The sequence below is a fragment of the Protopterus annectens genome, chromosome 8.part0 (assembly GCF_019279795.1).
Source record: "Protopterus annectens isolate FY-2018-M chromosome 8.part0, PAN1.0, whole genome shotgun sequence".
Taxonomy (NCBI): Eukaryota; Metazoa; Chordata; order Ceratodontiformes; family Protopteridae; genus Protopterus; species Protopterus annectens.
This window is the reverse complement of record NC_056741.1, coordinates 1,047,118,452-1,047,132,734: the sequence shown is the minus strand read 5'-3', so window position 1 is coordinate 1,047,132,734 and position 14,283 is coordinate 1,047,118,452.

The following is a 14,283-nucleotide window of genomic DNA, read 5'->3' as shown; positions in this document are numbered from 1 at the left end:
CATCCTGCCTGTACTCTCTTCTTCACCTCTCTTCTACACCCACCATTACTCTGAACTGTTGATCCCAAGTACTTAAACTCATCCACCTTTGCCACCTCTACTCCCCGCATCCTCACCATTCCTCTATCCTCCCTCTCATTCACACACATATATTCTGTCTTAGTCCTGCTGACCTTCATTCCTCTTCTCTCTAGAGCAAATCTTCACCTCTCCAGGGTCTCCTCCACCTGTTCCCTACTCTCACTACAGATCACAATGTCATCTGCAAACATCATAGTCCACGGGGACTCCTGTCTGATCTCGTCTGTCAACCTGTCCATCACCATTGCAAATAAGAAAGGGCTCAGAGCTGATACTTGATGTAATCCCACCTCCACCTTAAATGCATCCATCACTCCCACCACAGACCTCACCGCTGTCACACTACTCCTGTACATAAACTGTACCACTCTTACATACTTCTCTGACACTCCTGACTTCCTCATACAATACCACAACTCCTCTCTAGGCACCCTGTCATATGCTTTCTCTAAATCCACAAAGACACAATTCAACTCCTTCTGACCTTCTCTGTACTTCTCCAACACTCTCAGAGCAAACATCGTATCTGTAGTGCTCTTTCCTGGCATGAAACCATAATGCTGATCACTAATCATCACCACCCTTCTTAACCTAGCTTCCACTACTCTTTCCCATAACTTTATGCTGTGACTGATCAGTTTAATCCCTATGTAGTTACTACAGCTCTATACATCACCCTTATTCTTAAAAATCGGTAAAAAACACTTTTTCTCCATTCCTCAGGCATCCTCTCACTTTCCAAGAGTTCATTAAACAATCTAGTTAAAAACTCCACTGCCATTTCACCTAAACACCTCCATGCTTCCACAGATATGTCATCTGGACCAACAGCCTTTCCGTTCTTCATACTCTTCATAGCTATCCTATCCTTACTTCCTCCTTGCTAATCCACTGCACTTCATGATTCACTATCCGCACATCATCCAGCCTTCTCTCCTCATTCTCTTCATTCATCAACCCCTCAAAGTGCTCTTTCCATCTGCTCAATACAAGTTTCCCTCATTATCCTTTATCACCCTTACCTGCTACACATTTTTACTAGCTCGGTCCCTCTGTCTAGCCAATCGGTACAGGTCCTTTTCTCCCTCCACTAAGTCCAACCTTTTATACAACTCTTCATATGCCTTATCCTTAGCCTTCACCACCTCTCTCTTTGCCATGCACCTTATCTCCTTATGCTCTTGTCTACTTTCTTCATCTCTCTGACAATCCCACTTCTTCTTCGCCATCCTCTTTCTCTGTATACTGTCCTGTACTTCTTCATTCCACCACCAGGTCTCCTTCTCCTCCTTCCTCTGCCCAGATGTCACACCAAGCACCTTTCTAGTCATCTCCCTTACTAGATCTGCTCTAATTACCCAGATATTCAGTAACTCTTCACTGCCACCCAGTGCCTGTCTTAACTCTTCCCTGAACATCACCTCACAATTACCCTTTTTCAATTTCCACCATTTGATTCTTGGTGTTGCCCTCACACTCTTCCTCCTCTTCTTAATCACCAATGTCATCCTACAAACCACCATCCTATGCTGCCTAACTACACTTTTCCCTGCCACCACTTTACAGTCTCCAATCTCCTTCAGACTGGCCCTTCTACATAAGATATAATCCACCTGTGTGCATCATCCTCCACTCTTGTATGTCACCCTATGCTCCTCCCTCTTGTTAAAATACGTATTCATCACAACCATGTCCATCCTTTTTGCAAAATCCACTATCATCTGACTTTCTGCACTCCTTTGCTTAACACCATGCCTACCTATCACGTCCTCATCCCCTCTGTTCCATTCACCAATATGCCCATTGAAATCTGCTCCAATTACCAGTCTCTCATCCTTGGGTACAATCATCTCCACTTCATCCAACTCACTCCATAATTTTTCTTTCTCATCCATCGCACACCCAACGTGTGGAGCATATGCACTAACAACATTCATCATTACACCATCAATTTCCAACTTCATAAACATCACTTTATCCGACACTCTTTTCACCTCCAAAACACTCTTCGCATAATGTTCCTTCAGGATAATGCCTACGCCATTTCTCCTCCCATCCACACCATGATAAAACAATTTGAAACCGGCTCCGCTACACCTAGCCTTGCTCCACTTCCATCTGGTCTCTTGCACACACAATATACCAACCTTCCTTCGGTCCATCATATCAGCTAGCTCTTTCCGTATACCAGTCATACTGCAAACATTCAAAGTTCTGACCCTCACTATCACAGTCGTAGCCTTTACCTGCCTTCGGGCATGTCTTCCCCCTCTTCTCCTCCTTCGGCCAACAGTAGTCCAATTTCTGCCAGCACCCTGTTGGCCAACAGTACTGGTGGTGGTTGTTGTTAACCCAGGCCTCGACTGATCCGGTATGTATTTCTGTACTGTTGTCTGCATGTATGATTTGGCAAAATTTTATGTTGGATGCCCTTCCTGACGCAACCCTCCCCATTTATCCGGGCTTGAGACTGGCACAAAGAAATGCACTGGCTTGTGCATCCCCAGTGTTCTTTTAAGCTCTACTTCTTGAAAAATTCCACCAAGGAAGCCATCAGGGTAACCTCTCTTCCTAAACATGTCCTTTAACACAGTACTTTGTATTTCAAATTCAGTGTCTCCTGAAACCATCCTGGCTAATCTTACCACCTGTCCCTTTACTAGGGATTTCTTTTGGTGGTATGGATGGCAGCTAGAGAAATGTAGCAATGAATTTAAATATGCGGGCTTTCTGTAAATATTAGACTCAGACCTAGCTCTTTCCTTATTTTTCTTAATGGTAATGTCTAGGTAGTTAATACACTCACTAGACATAGTCATGGTAAATTTCAAAAAGATAGTGGTCACATAGAGGAAATTAAAAAATCCTCCAACTTATCTCTTGTGTCAGTCCAAAATATAATTATATCATCCAAAATCCTTCCATAAAATGATCAAGACCCCTTGTACTCTGAATTCAACACATAGTTCAACTCCCAGTTGGCTAGAACCATCTTGGCAAATATGGTGTGCATGCTGCCCCCATAGCTACCCCTTTTTTTTGTTTAAACAGTTGGTCTTCAAACATAATGAAATTGTTATCAAGTATTACTTCCATTAGCATTCTCATAGTTAATGCTTTGCTATGCTGTAAGCTACCATATTGCCATAAAAAAGGAGTAGAACCAGTCCACCCCTACCCCATGTGGGATAACTGAGTACAGGTCTAGTATATCAATGGTCACCAACATTAGATTTTCTACATACAAATCCGGGGAGATCCTAGACAAGAAATCCCAGGAATCTTTTAAAGCGGGTCTATATTTTGTAGTAAGTTTTTTTCTGTGGAAATCAATATATTTTGCCATGAAAAACGTCCCTTGCGGTAACAACAGGTATAAATGGGGGAGGGGGTCATGAATATCCTTATGTAGTTTAGGAATCCCAAATATAACTAATATCCTTAGGTTTTTCACTTGTAAAAAACTGAACTCAGATGGGGAGATTTGGTTGTTCAATAATAAATCTTCCATCAAAGATCTATTTTGTGAAAAGAAACATTCATTTTGTTAATGCTAGTTTCTTCATATGTATCCAATAACAATACAGTAAACATTTTGTTTGTATAGTCATTTTTATTCATGACAACTATCCCCACTCCCTTGTCAGGTTACATAACCATAGATATTATATGAGGCCATAATAGCCTCTATCTGACTATGGGAGACATAACCCCTACCTGCCACTGTAACTCTCAATCTCTTATGACTATAATCAAGGACAAATCCAGTATCAAGTAGGGATAATCCACATATTACTTTTTAATAATGCTAGTGCTATTAACATAGAAATTGAGAGCATGAGATAATGTGAATTAACATGTGGATAGTGAAGTATAATAAGTCTATATCCCTAATCATTGCCAATATTTACCAATGGTAACTCATTGTGTTTTCTCCCAAAGTTGACAGTTTAGGGGGGATTAAGAGGAAGAGAGAGTAAAGTTTTGGCTAAAATCAGAGATGTACCTGAAATTCAGGGACACTACAAGGATATACCTACAACATCTCTTGGTTTCCACTTGTAACAGTCAGATATCTCTAATGGACATAAGGAACCTGCCCTGTCCTAAACCCAATGTCATGCAATGAAAGGAAACAAAAATCTGGTCAGACTTATGAATGGCCTTAGTTTATCCAACTAGCATCTGAGCTGACTGTACAAATCCATTGTATGCAAGACCCTTTCATTAGCAGACTGAGGAGAAAGGAAAAAGGGAAGGAGTTGTACCAACTGATTCACGGTCATATCGTTTACTAACTTGGGCATAAAAGAAAGATTAGTACAAAGGGACACCCTGGTCCTGTGAAAAACCATAAAAGCAGGAAATGTCCATAATGGCCTGGAACTCAGAGACCATCTGAGCAGAAGTATGAGTAAGCAGCAAATCAGTCTTCCAGGTTTAATGTTGCAAAGAAGCAGAATCTGGAGGCTTAATAAGAGCCTGAGTCATTTCTTCCAAAAAAAAAATTAAGGTCCCAAATGAGGAGGAATAGTATTTCTTTAAGGCCTAATATGCAGGATTCCTATAAGAAATTGGTTGATCTCAAAATGAGAAGGTAAAGGAGGATGCAAGGGCAGACAAACAGAAATGGCCAACAAATAGGTCTTCACAGAAGAATAGGCCAAGCCAGACTGGAGAACTCACACACAAGAAAGGGCCAAAGGGACACCCACTGAAAAAGGGTCCTGGTTATGAGCATTGCACCAGACAGAAAATCCTTTCCATTTGAGCATATGAGATTTTCTGTTTGAGGGTTTACTTGCATCCTATAAAACCCATAGCACTTCATCAGAAAAGAGTTGCCTGAAAGGGATCAAAACCCTAGTACCCACAGTGTCAGTTGAAGAGTGGACAGGTGAGGATGGATGAGACACTCCTTATCCTGTCTGAGGACATAACTGGTAAGGTAACTTGTGGTGATTGCCCCTGGCAGGATGCATTAAGAGGGAGAACCAGTGATGTCTTAGTGAAAGGGGGACAAAATCACATGGAGCCAGCAATAAGTGACTAAAAAATATATATTAAATATATATTAAATATTTGACATAACAGCAAATAGAGACAGACCGGTTTCGGCTGGTAAATTACACAGCCTTCTTCAGTGTATACAAATCATTCCAAATACATGCTGTTTAAATACACAATAGACAGATCCCATTGGTTGAATACTTATAAATATTCATTAAGCCCGGGGGAAAAAGGCCACCGAGTTTAATTATCCACTTTTTTCTTTACAATTCAAAATACTGTGCCACCCAGTTTTATTTCTACGATCACCTTGTATAACATCAATTATAATAAACATAAATCTGGCTGTTGAATGGACCAACTGATGTTTATATAGAGCATTAGTCAACTTTTTTTGTTTGATATTGCTATAATGTTCGGAAATTCGTAATCTAATGCACCTGGAGGTCTGCCCAATGTAGAATGCTCCACAGCTACATGTGACCAAATAAATGGCCCAATCACTGCTACAATTCACAAAAATGTTTAAATCAAAAACTTTGGGGCAATTTCTACTTGAGAACTCCTTTAGTTGTAGAGATGTATTTACAATTAGTGCAGTGGCCACAAGGAAAACAACCACGTAAAGTATCACCTGACATAGTTCTCTGTACCATCCCAGCATATTTGTTATCACTACATTTGTAGTGATTGAAGTAGGATTTGAGTTTTTTACCATTCCTATAAGAAAAAACACACCTATCCGGGATAATGTTTGCAACATCTGGGTCACACTGTAAGATGTTCCAATGTCTCTGGACACTATCCAATAGACAATTGGTATTACGACCATAAGTTGTAGTGAGTCTAAGTGGTTGAGATGGTATATCCGACCGGTCCCTATATTGGAGTAAGTCAGAACGTTGCATATTGTTGACCTGATGTTTGGCAACTGCAATGGTGCCAGCATTATAACCCCTTTGTTTGAATCTTTGTGTAAGGTCATTTTGGTTCCGACAAAATGTAGATTGTTGTGAGCAAATACATTTAGCTCTGATGAACTGAGACTTCGGTATGTTCCTAGCTATATGTGGAGCATGGTAGCTGGAGGCATGTAGTAGGGGGTTATATTGTGGGAACTTTCTATACATCTCCGATTCTAGTATGCCATCAGGGAGTTTCTGCAATAGCACATCCAAAAATGTTATATTGTTGATGTCATGATGTTCCGTAAAACATAAACCCCATTCATTGTTATTCAGATAACAAACAAACTCCTTGAGCCTAGACTCAGTACCCCTCCAGACAAGCCATACATCATCCAGGTAACGTCTCCATATGTCCATATCCGGAAGAAAAATGTTTCTGGTAGAATCATAAATCATCTCCATTTCAACATAAGCCATAAAAAGGTCAGCATATATGGGGGCAAAAGATGCCCCCATAGCCGTACCTTTAGTCTGCCAGAAACATGCATCTTTGTAGTAGAAGACGTTACAAGTGAGAACATACCTAGCCATGTCCACCAGAAAAGAATTGAATATGGAACTATACAAGTTTGTATTATTAAGCCAATATGCCAAAGCCTTAAGACCTGCCTGATGTGGAATGTTAGTATATAATGCGCTAACATCAAGCGTACACAAGAACCAATCGGCTTCCAATTGTGTGTCAGATATAATTTGTAGGAAGTTCGTGGTATCTTGTAGCCTGGAGCGAATGAATGGTAACAGGGGTTTAAGATATTTGGTCAAAAACAATGATAAGGGCTCGGTCAAATAGTTTCTGCCAGATACTATGGGTCTTCCCGGAGGATGCTTAGCGTCTTTGTGAATCTTAGGTAGAAAAGAAATGTATTGAACACTGGGATCCTTAATAGTTAATTGTTGTAATGTGTCATTAGAAATGACACCCCTATCATTGGCATCCTTAAGGAACCGTTCAATACATTTGATAAATCTACCTGTGGGATCAACCACCATATGTGTATAGTATCTGGCATCAAACAATTGCCTACGGGCTTCCTTATCATAATCTATCCAGTTTTGGACCACTACAGCTCCACCTTTATCCGCTGATGTTATTACAATTTGTTTATTCTTCTGAAGTTCAAAAATGGCCCGTCTCTCAGTAAGAGTAATGTTGTTGTGTTTAAAAGCAATATCAGAACTGAGGAAGTGTATATCTTTAAGGACACTATTTTGGAACTGATGAACAACAGCATGCATTGGCAGAGAAAAATTAGATTTATGATATATAAATTGACCACCATCAAGATTAGAACCAGAGTCACCAAAAAACATTCTTAGATTAATTAATCTACAAAAGTGAACCAAATTTTGTGCAAATACATCTTCAGATATGATAGGACCAGGTATAAAATTTAAGCCTTTATTCAGAACCTGAATGTGTACATCAGACAGATCATAGTTCGACAAATTCAAAATGTTATTATGAGTAAAACAATTCAATCCCCTAATGCCATCTCCAGTAACCCCTGTAAGTTGTGAACTTTTCCTATGTTTGCGCCCCCCATGTCTGCGTGTGTTCCTAAAGGGACACTTCCAGAACTTCTTTTGGGGGATGGGGACCCTGTTGCTGCCAGGGATTCGTTATCAGTACCTGAGGACGTGCCCTCAAAAGACGAAATGCCATCATGATTATTTTTACGCAGAATAGACCTAGGTCTTTTTCTCTTTCTGACAGAGGTAGGGAGATTGTTAAATCTCACATGTTTTGTCTGAAATGTAAATGGGTTCCCTCGGGAATAGTCCTCCTGATCCCTGGTGAATTTTTTCATTTTCCTAGAACGTAATTCAGCATCAAACTTTTTGAGATCTGAAGCGACCTTATTAAGTTTAGCCTCAAAAGAGGGTTCTTGTTCATAACATTTCAATTTGTCTGCCAGGACAGTGATCTCTGCTAGCCCACTATCAATGCCCGATTGTGGAACTTATATAGTTCAACCACAAAAGACATCGTTGCTTCATGCTGTATTCTGGACCATTGTGTGGTCAACTCCCCATCCGCATTGTTTACATGCGGAATGGTCCGTATCCTCAACCCCCTAGGGGTAATATTTGCGGCCTGATAGGCCTTAAAGAGTTTTCTGTGCCACACATTAGCACGTAATGCTCTAAGTTGCCTATTGAGATCCTCAATTAATTTTTGGCTTGATAAGTCAGGGCTAATGTTATCACCACAATCAGCACTCCCACTATTGGGAGAGCCTAATCCAAAGGCCCCAAGGTCTTCCCTATCAGCCACCAATCCTGAAATGAGATTCGATAGGTCCATAATTATGCAAAAAATGAAAACTTAATACCTATTCAAAAAGCTGTCAATCATGGTCAAAATAAAGATACCACGACAGCCAAATAGAGAATATTATGAAGGACAATAGCAGCAAGAAAACAATTCACAATAGTGAAAAGGCTGCGTCCATACCTATTATTCAAAGGCCAAGCCAAATATGTCAAGATGAATAAAAATATATATAACTAATTAGACCCAAAAACTCTAGTGAGGGCAATGCAAGAAGTCACGACCAAAGAACACAATTGAAATATGTATAAGTTCGATGCTGAACCACAATCCAAGCAATGAAAACCAAAACCTGAAAAAGTTATATAAAAAAATTATACCCAGAGATCAGAAGGATATATCAGCATTACTGGCAAAATTAGGATATAAATAATGATAGTGATCAAAGACCAGATATCATAACCCTATTTATATATAATACAATGTGACTCGTATCACCACTTGGAATTTAAAATAGGATGGTGGAGATAGTATATTGCCATCTAATGTATATAACAATATTATGATGTTCAAAACATAGGTAACAGTCACGCAAAATAGCATGAAATACCAAATATACAAAAATGAGGGAACAGTTGTTAGTAATGTGGAACCTATGGTAACCTCACCTATACCTGGGGATGTTATAATGTCCAGGATATGAACAATAATCTTACAAAAATTATTTATGTACAATGGACCCTTAACTTGACCAGAAGATGGTATCCAGCCATATTGTAAAACCACATAAACAGGATATCAATATTCCAGATACATAAACAATATACAAGTAAGATATGTACTAAAAGTCTAAATGGCAAGCCTAAATTGTATAAATATAGCCAAAAGGTATCATGGTCCACAAAACAAATGTGGTCAATTGAAAAAGGGCCAAACAAACAACTGTTGCATACCTTGTTATGAATAAAATAACTTAATCATAACAAGTAAATCACAAACATGTAGCTCTGTCATAAATGTCATAAACTGCTACAAATATACTGAACCAGAGATGTAATAATATTGAGAAACAATGCTCAATAAATAAATGATTCAAAATATAGAAAACAGTTTGAAAAATTCTACCCAATTATCAATACCTAGTATGAAATAGAATGACAATAAGTGTAGTAAAAAACAACCCTCATGAACCTGCTAAAGTATATATATTGCATCTGATCTAGTTGACCCTCCTAGAAAATGCCAAAGTGGTCCCTCAAACATGAAAGGACCGAAATAATGAAAATAAAAAGTCCAATGTTCCCTAGAAAAAGACTAATATGGATAATGTTATAGTCCAAACCTAACCTAACCTAAAAAGGAGGCAAAATTAGTATGCAATTGCACTAGAAAATATGCCAAGTCCACCACGATGAAAAAAAGTCCAAATATGGAAAGTTCCATCAACAACGACCCATAATGAACACAAAAACTGTTGCTAAATGTCAGCCGAAGGTTGATATAGGCGAATTCTTCCTCCCACTTAGACAGAGAAGTCAGTCAATGAACGGCGAACAGCCAAATTCCCAAAGATAAGCCGCGTGTAGTAGTAGCGTTGTATCAGCGACCCATAGAAAAAAACAAAATGCTTGCACATATGGATTACAAACTGAAGTACATAGTCAAAAAAGGCTATAAACCATATGTACACTTAGTCCCATTGAAGCGCGGCAGTCCAAATCATACAAGATGGTGTGGCGGCAAAGCGATGATAAATCCGTATAGGATATGTCCAAATATAGAATAAAGAGTATATGCACCAAGGCCAATAAAGAAAAAAACGTGGTAAAGCAGTAATAGAAAGTCACCAAGGGGATCCAGATAATACCAAAAAATCAAATGAAACATGCTGCAACGAATCCTTGATGCAGCAACCGAGTCACCAGCCCCAGCAGGAAGTAAAGTAGAGTAACACCAAAAAACGTCCTCCTGCGCGAAGGCAAATGCACGGCCCCAAACATGAACCAGAAGAACAAAATCACATGGAGCCAGCAATAAGTGACAAAAAAATATATATTAAATAAATAATAAAAGTCCACCGAGTTTACTTATCCACTTTTTTCCTTTAGAATTCAAAATACTGTGCCACCCAGTTTTATTTCTACGATCACCTTGTATAACATAAATTATAATAAACATAAATCTGGTTGTTGTCAACTGATGTTGACAACAGAAAATGTAAACCAATCATAATTCAGCATAGCAAAATAAATAATCAGTCTGTGGATAATTAAACTCGGTGGCTTTTTTCCCCCCGGGCTTAATGAATATTTATAAGTATTCAACCAATGGGATCTGTCTATTGTGTATTTAAACAGCATGTATTTGGAATGATTTGTATACACTGAAGAAGGCTGTGTAATTTACCAGCCGAAACCGGTCTGTCTCTATTTGCTGTTATGTCAAATATTTAATATATATTTAATATATATTTTTTAGTCATTTATTGCTGGCTCCATGTGATTTTGTTCTTCTGGTTCATGTTTGGGGCCGTGCATTTGCCTTCACGCAGGAGGACGTTTTTTGGTGTTACTCTCCTTTACTTCCTGCTGGGGCTGGTGACTTGGTTGCTGCATCAGGGATTCGTTGCAGCACATTTCATTTGATTTTTTGGTATTATCTGGATCCCCTTGGTGACTTTCTATTACTGCTTGACCACGTTTTTTTCTTTATTGGCCTTGGTGCATATACTCTTTATTCTATATTTGGACATATCCTATACGGATTTATCATCGCTTTGCCGCCACGCCATCTTGTATGATTTGGACTGCCGCGCTTCAATGGGACTAAGTGTACGTACGGTTTATAGCCTTTTTTGACTATGTACTTCAGTTTGTAATCCATATGTGCAAGCATTTTGGTTTTTTCTATGGGTCGCTGATACAACGCTACTACTACACGCGGCTTACCTTTGGGAATTTGGCTGTTCGCCGTTCATTGACTGACTTCTCTGTCTAAGTGGGAGGAAGAATTCACCTATATCAACCTTCAGCTGACATTTAGCAACAGTTTTTGTGTTCATTATGGGTCGTTGTTGATGGAACTTTCCATATTTGGACTTTTTTTCATCGTGGTGGACTTGGCATATTTTCTAGTGCAATTGCATACTAATTTTGCCTCCTTTTTAGGTTAGGTTAGGTTTGGACTATAACATTATCCATATTAGTCTTTTTCTAGGGAACATTGGACTTTTTATTTTCATTATTTCGGTCCTTTCATGTTTGAGGGACCACTTTGGCATTTTCTAGGAGGGTCAACTAGATCAGATGCAATATATATACTTTAGCAGGTTCATGAGGGTTGTTTTTTACTACACTTATTGTCATTCTATTTCATACTAGGTATTGATAATTGGGTAGAATTTTTCAAACTGTTTTCTATATTTTGAATCATTTATTTATTGAGTATTGTTTACATCTCTGGTTCAGTATATTTGTAGCAGTTTATGACATTTATGACAGAGCTACATGTTTGTGATTTACTTGTTATGATTAAGTTATTTTATTCATAACAAGGTATGCAACAGTTGTTTGTTTGGCCCTTTTTCAATTGACCACATTTGTTTTGTGGACCATGATACCTTTTGGCTATATTTATACAATTTAGGCTTGCCATTTAGACTTTTAGTACATATCTTACTTGTATATTGTTTATGTATCTGGAATATTGATATCCTGTTTATGTGGTTTTACAATATGGCTGGATACCATCTTCTGGTCAAGTTAAGGGTCCATTGTACATAAATAATTTTTGTAAGATTATTGTTCATATCCTGGACATTATAACATCCCCAGGTATAGGTGAGGTTACCATAGGTTCCACATTACTAACAACTGTTCCCTCATTTTTGTATATTTGGTATTTCATGCTATTTTGCGTGACTGTTACCTATGTTTTGAACATCATAATATTGTTATATACATTAGATGGCAATATACTATCTCCACCATCCTATTTTAAATTCCAAATGGTGATACGAGTCACATTGTATTATATATAAATAGGGTTATGATATCTGGTCTTTGATCACTATCATTATTTATATCCTAATTTTGCCAGTAATGCTGATATATCCTTCTGATCTCTGGGTATAATTTTTTTATATAACTTTTTTAGGTTTTGGTTTTCATTGCTTGGATTGTGGTTCAGCATCGAACTTATACATATTTCAATTGTGTTCTTTGGTCGTGACTTCTTGCATTGCCCTCACTAGCGTTTTTGGGTCTAATTAGTTATATATATTTTTATTCATCTTGACATATTTGGCTTGGCCTTTGAATAATAGGTATGGACGCAGCCTTTTCACTATTGTGAATTGTTTTCTTGCTGCTATTGTCCTTCATAATATTCTCTATTTGGCTGTCGTGGTATCTTTATTTTGACCATGATTGACAGCTTTTTGAATAGGTATTAAGTTTTCATTTTTTGCATAATTATGGACCTATCGAATCTCATTTCAGGATTGGTGGCTGATAGGGAAGACCTTGGGGCCTTTGGATTAGGCTCTCCCAATAGTGGGAGTGCTGATTGTGGTGATAACATTAGCCCTGACTTATCAAGCCAAAAATTAATTGAGGATCTCAATAGGCAACTTAGAGCATTACGTGCTAATGTGTGGCACAGCAAACTCTTTAAGGCCTATCAGGCCGCAAATATTACCCCTAGGGGGTTGAGGATACGGACCATTCCACATGTAAACAATGCGGATGGGGAGTTGACCACACAATGGTCCAAAATACAGCATGAAGCAACGATGTCTTTTGTGGTTGAACTATATAAGTTCCACAATCGGGCCATTGATAGTGGGCTAGCAGAGATCACTGTCCTGGCAGACAAATTGAAATGTTATGAACAAGAACCCTCTTTTGAGGCTAAACTTAATAAGGTCGCTTCAGATCTTAAAAAGTTTGATGCTGAATTACGTTCTAGGAAAATGAAAAAATTCACCAGGGATCAGGAGGACTATTCCCGAGGGAACCCATTTACATTTCAGACAAAACATGTGAGATTTAACAATCTCCCTACCTCTGTCAGAAAGAGAAAAAGACCTAGGTCTATTCTGCGTAAAAATAATCATGATGGCATTTCGTCTTTTGAGGACACGTCCTCAGGTACTGATAATGAATCCCTGGCAGCAACAGGGTCCCCATCCCCCAAAAGAAGTTCTGGAAGTGTCCCTTTAGGAACACACGCAGACATGGGGGGCGCAAACATAGGAAAAGTTCACAACTTACAGGGGTTACTGGAGATGGCATTAGGGAATTGAATTGTTTTACTCATAATAACATTTTGAATTTGTCGAACTATGATCTGTCTGATGTACACATTCAGGTTCTGAATAAAGGCTTAAATTTTATACCTGGTCCTATCATATCTGAAGATGTATTTGCGCAAGATTTGGTTCACTTTTGTAGATTAATTAATCTAAGAATGTTTTTTGGTGACTCTGGTTCTAATCTTGATGGTGGTCAATTTATATATCATAAATCTAATTTTTCTCTGCCAATGCATGCTGTTGTTCATCAGTTCCAAAATAGTGTCCTTAAAGATATACACTTCCTCAGTTCTGATATTGCTTTTAAACACAACAACATTACTCTTACTGAGAGACGGGCCATTTTTGAACTTCAGAAGAATAAACAAATTGTAATAACATCAGCGGATAAAGGTGGAGCTGTAGTGGTCCAAAACTGGATAGATTATGATAAGGAAGCCCGTAGGCAATTGTTTGATGCCAGATACTATACACATATGGTGGTTGATCCCACAGGTAGATTTATCAAATGTATTGAACGGTTCCTTAAGGATGCCAATGATAGGGGTGTCATTTCTAATGACACATTACAACAATTAACTATTAAGGATCCCAGTGTTCAATACATTTATTTTCTACCTAAGATTCACAAAGAC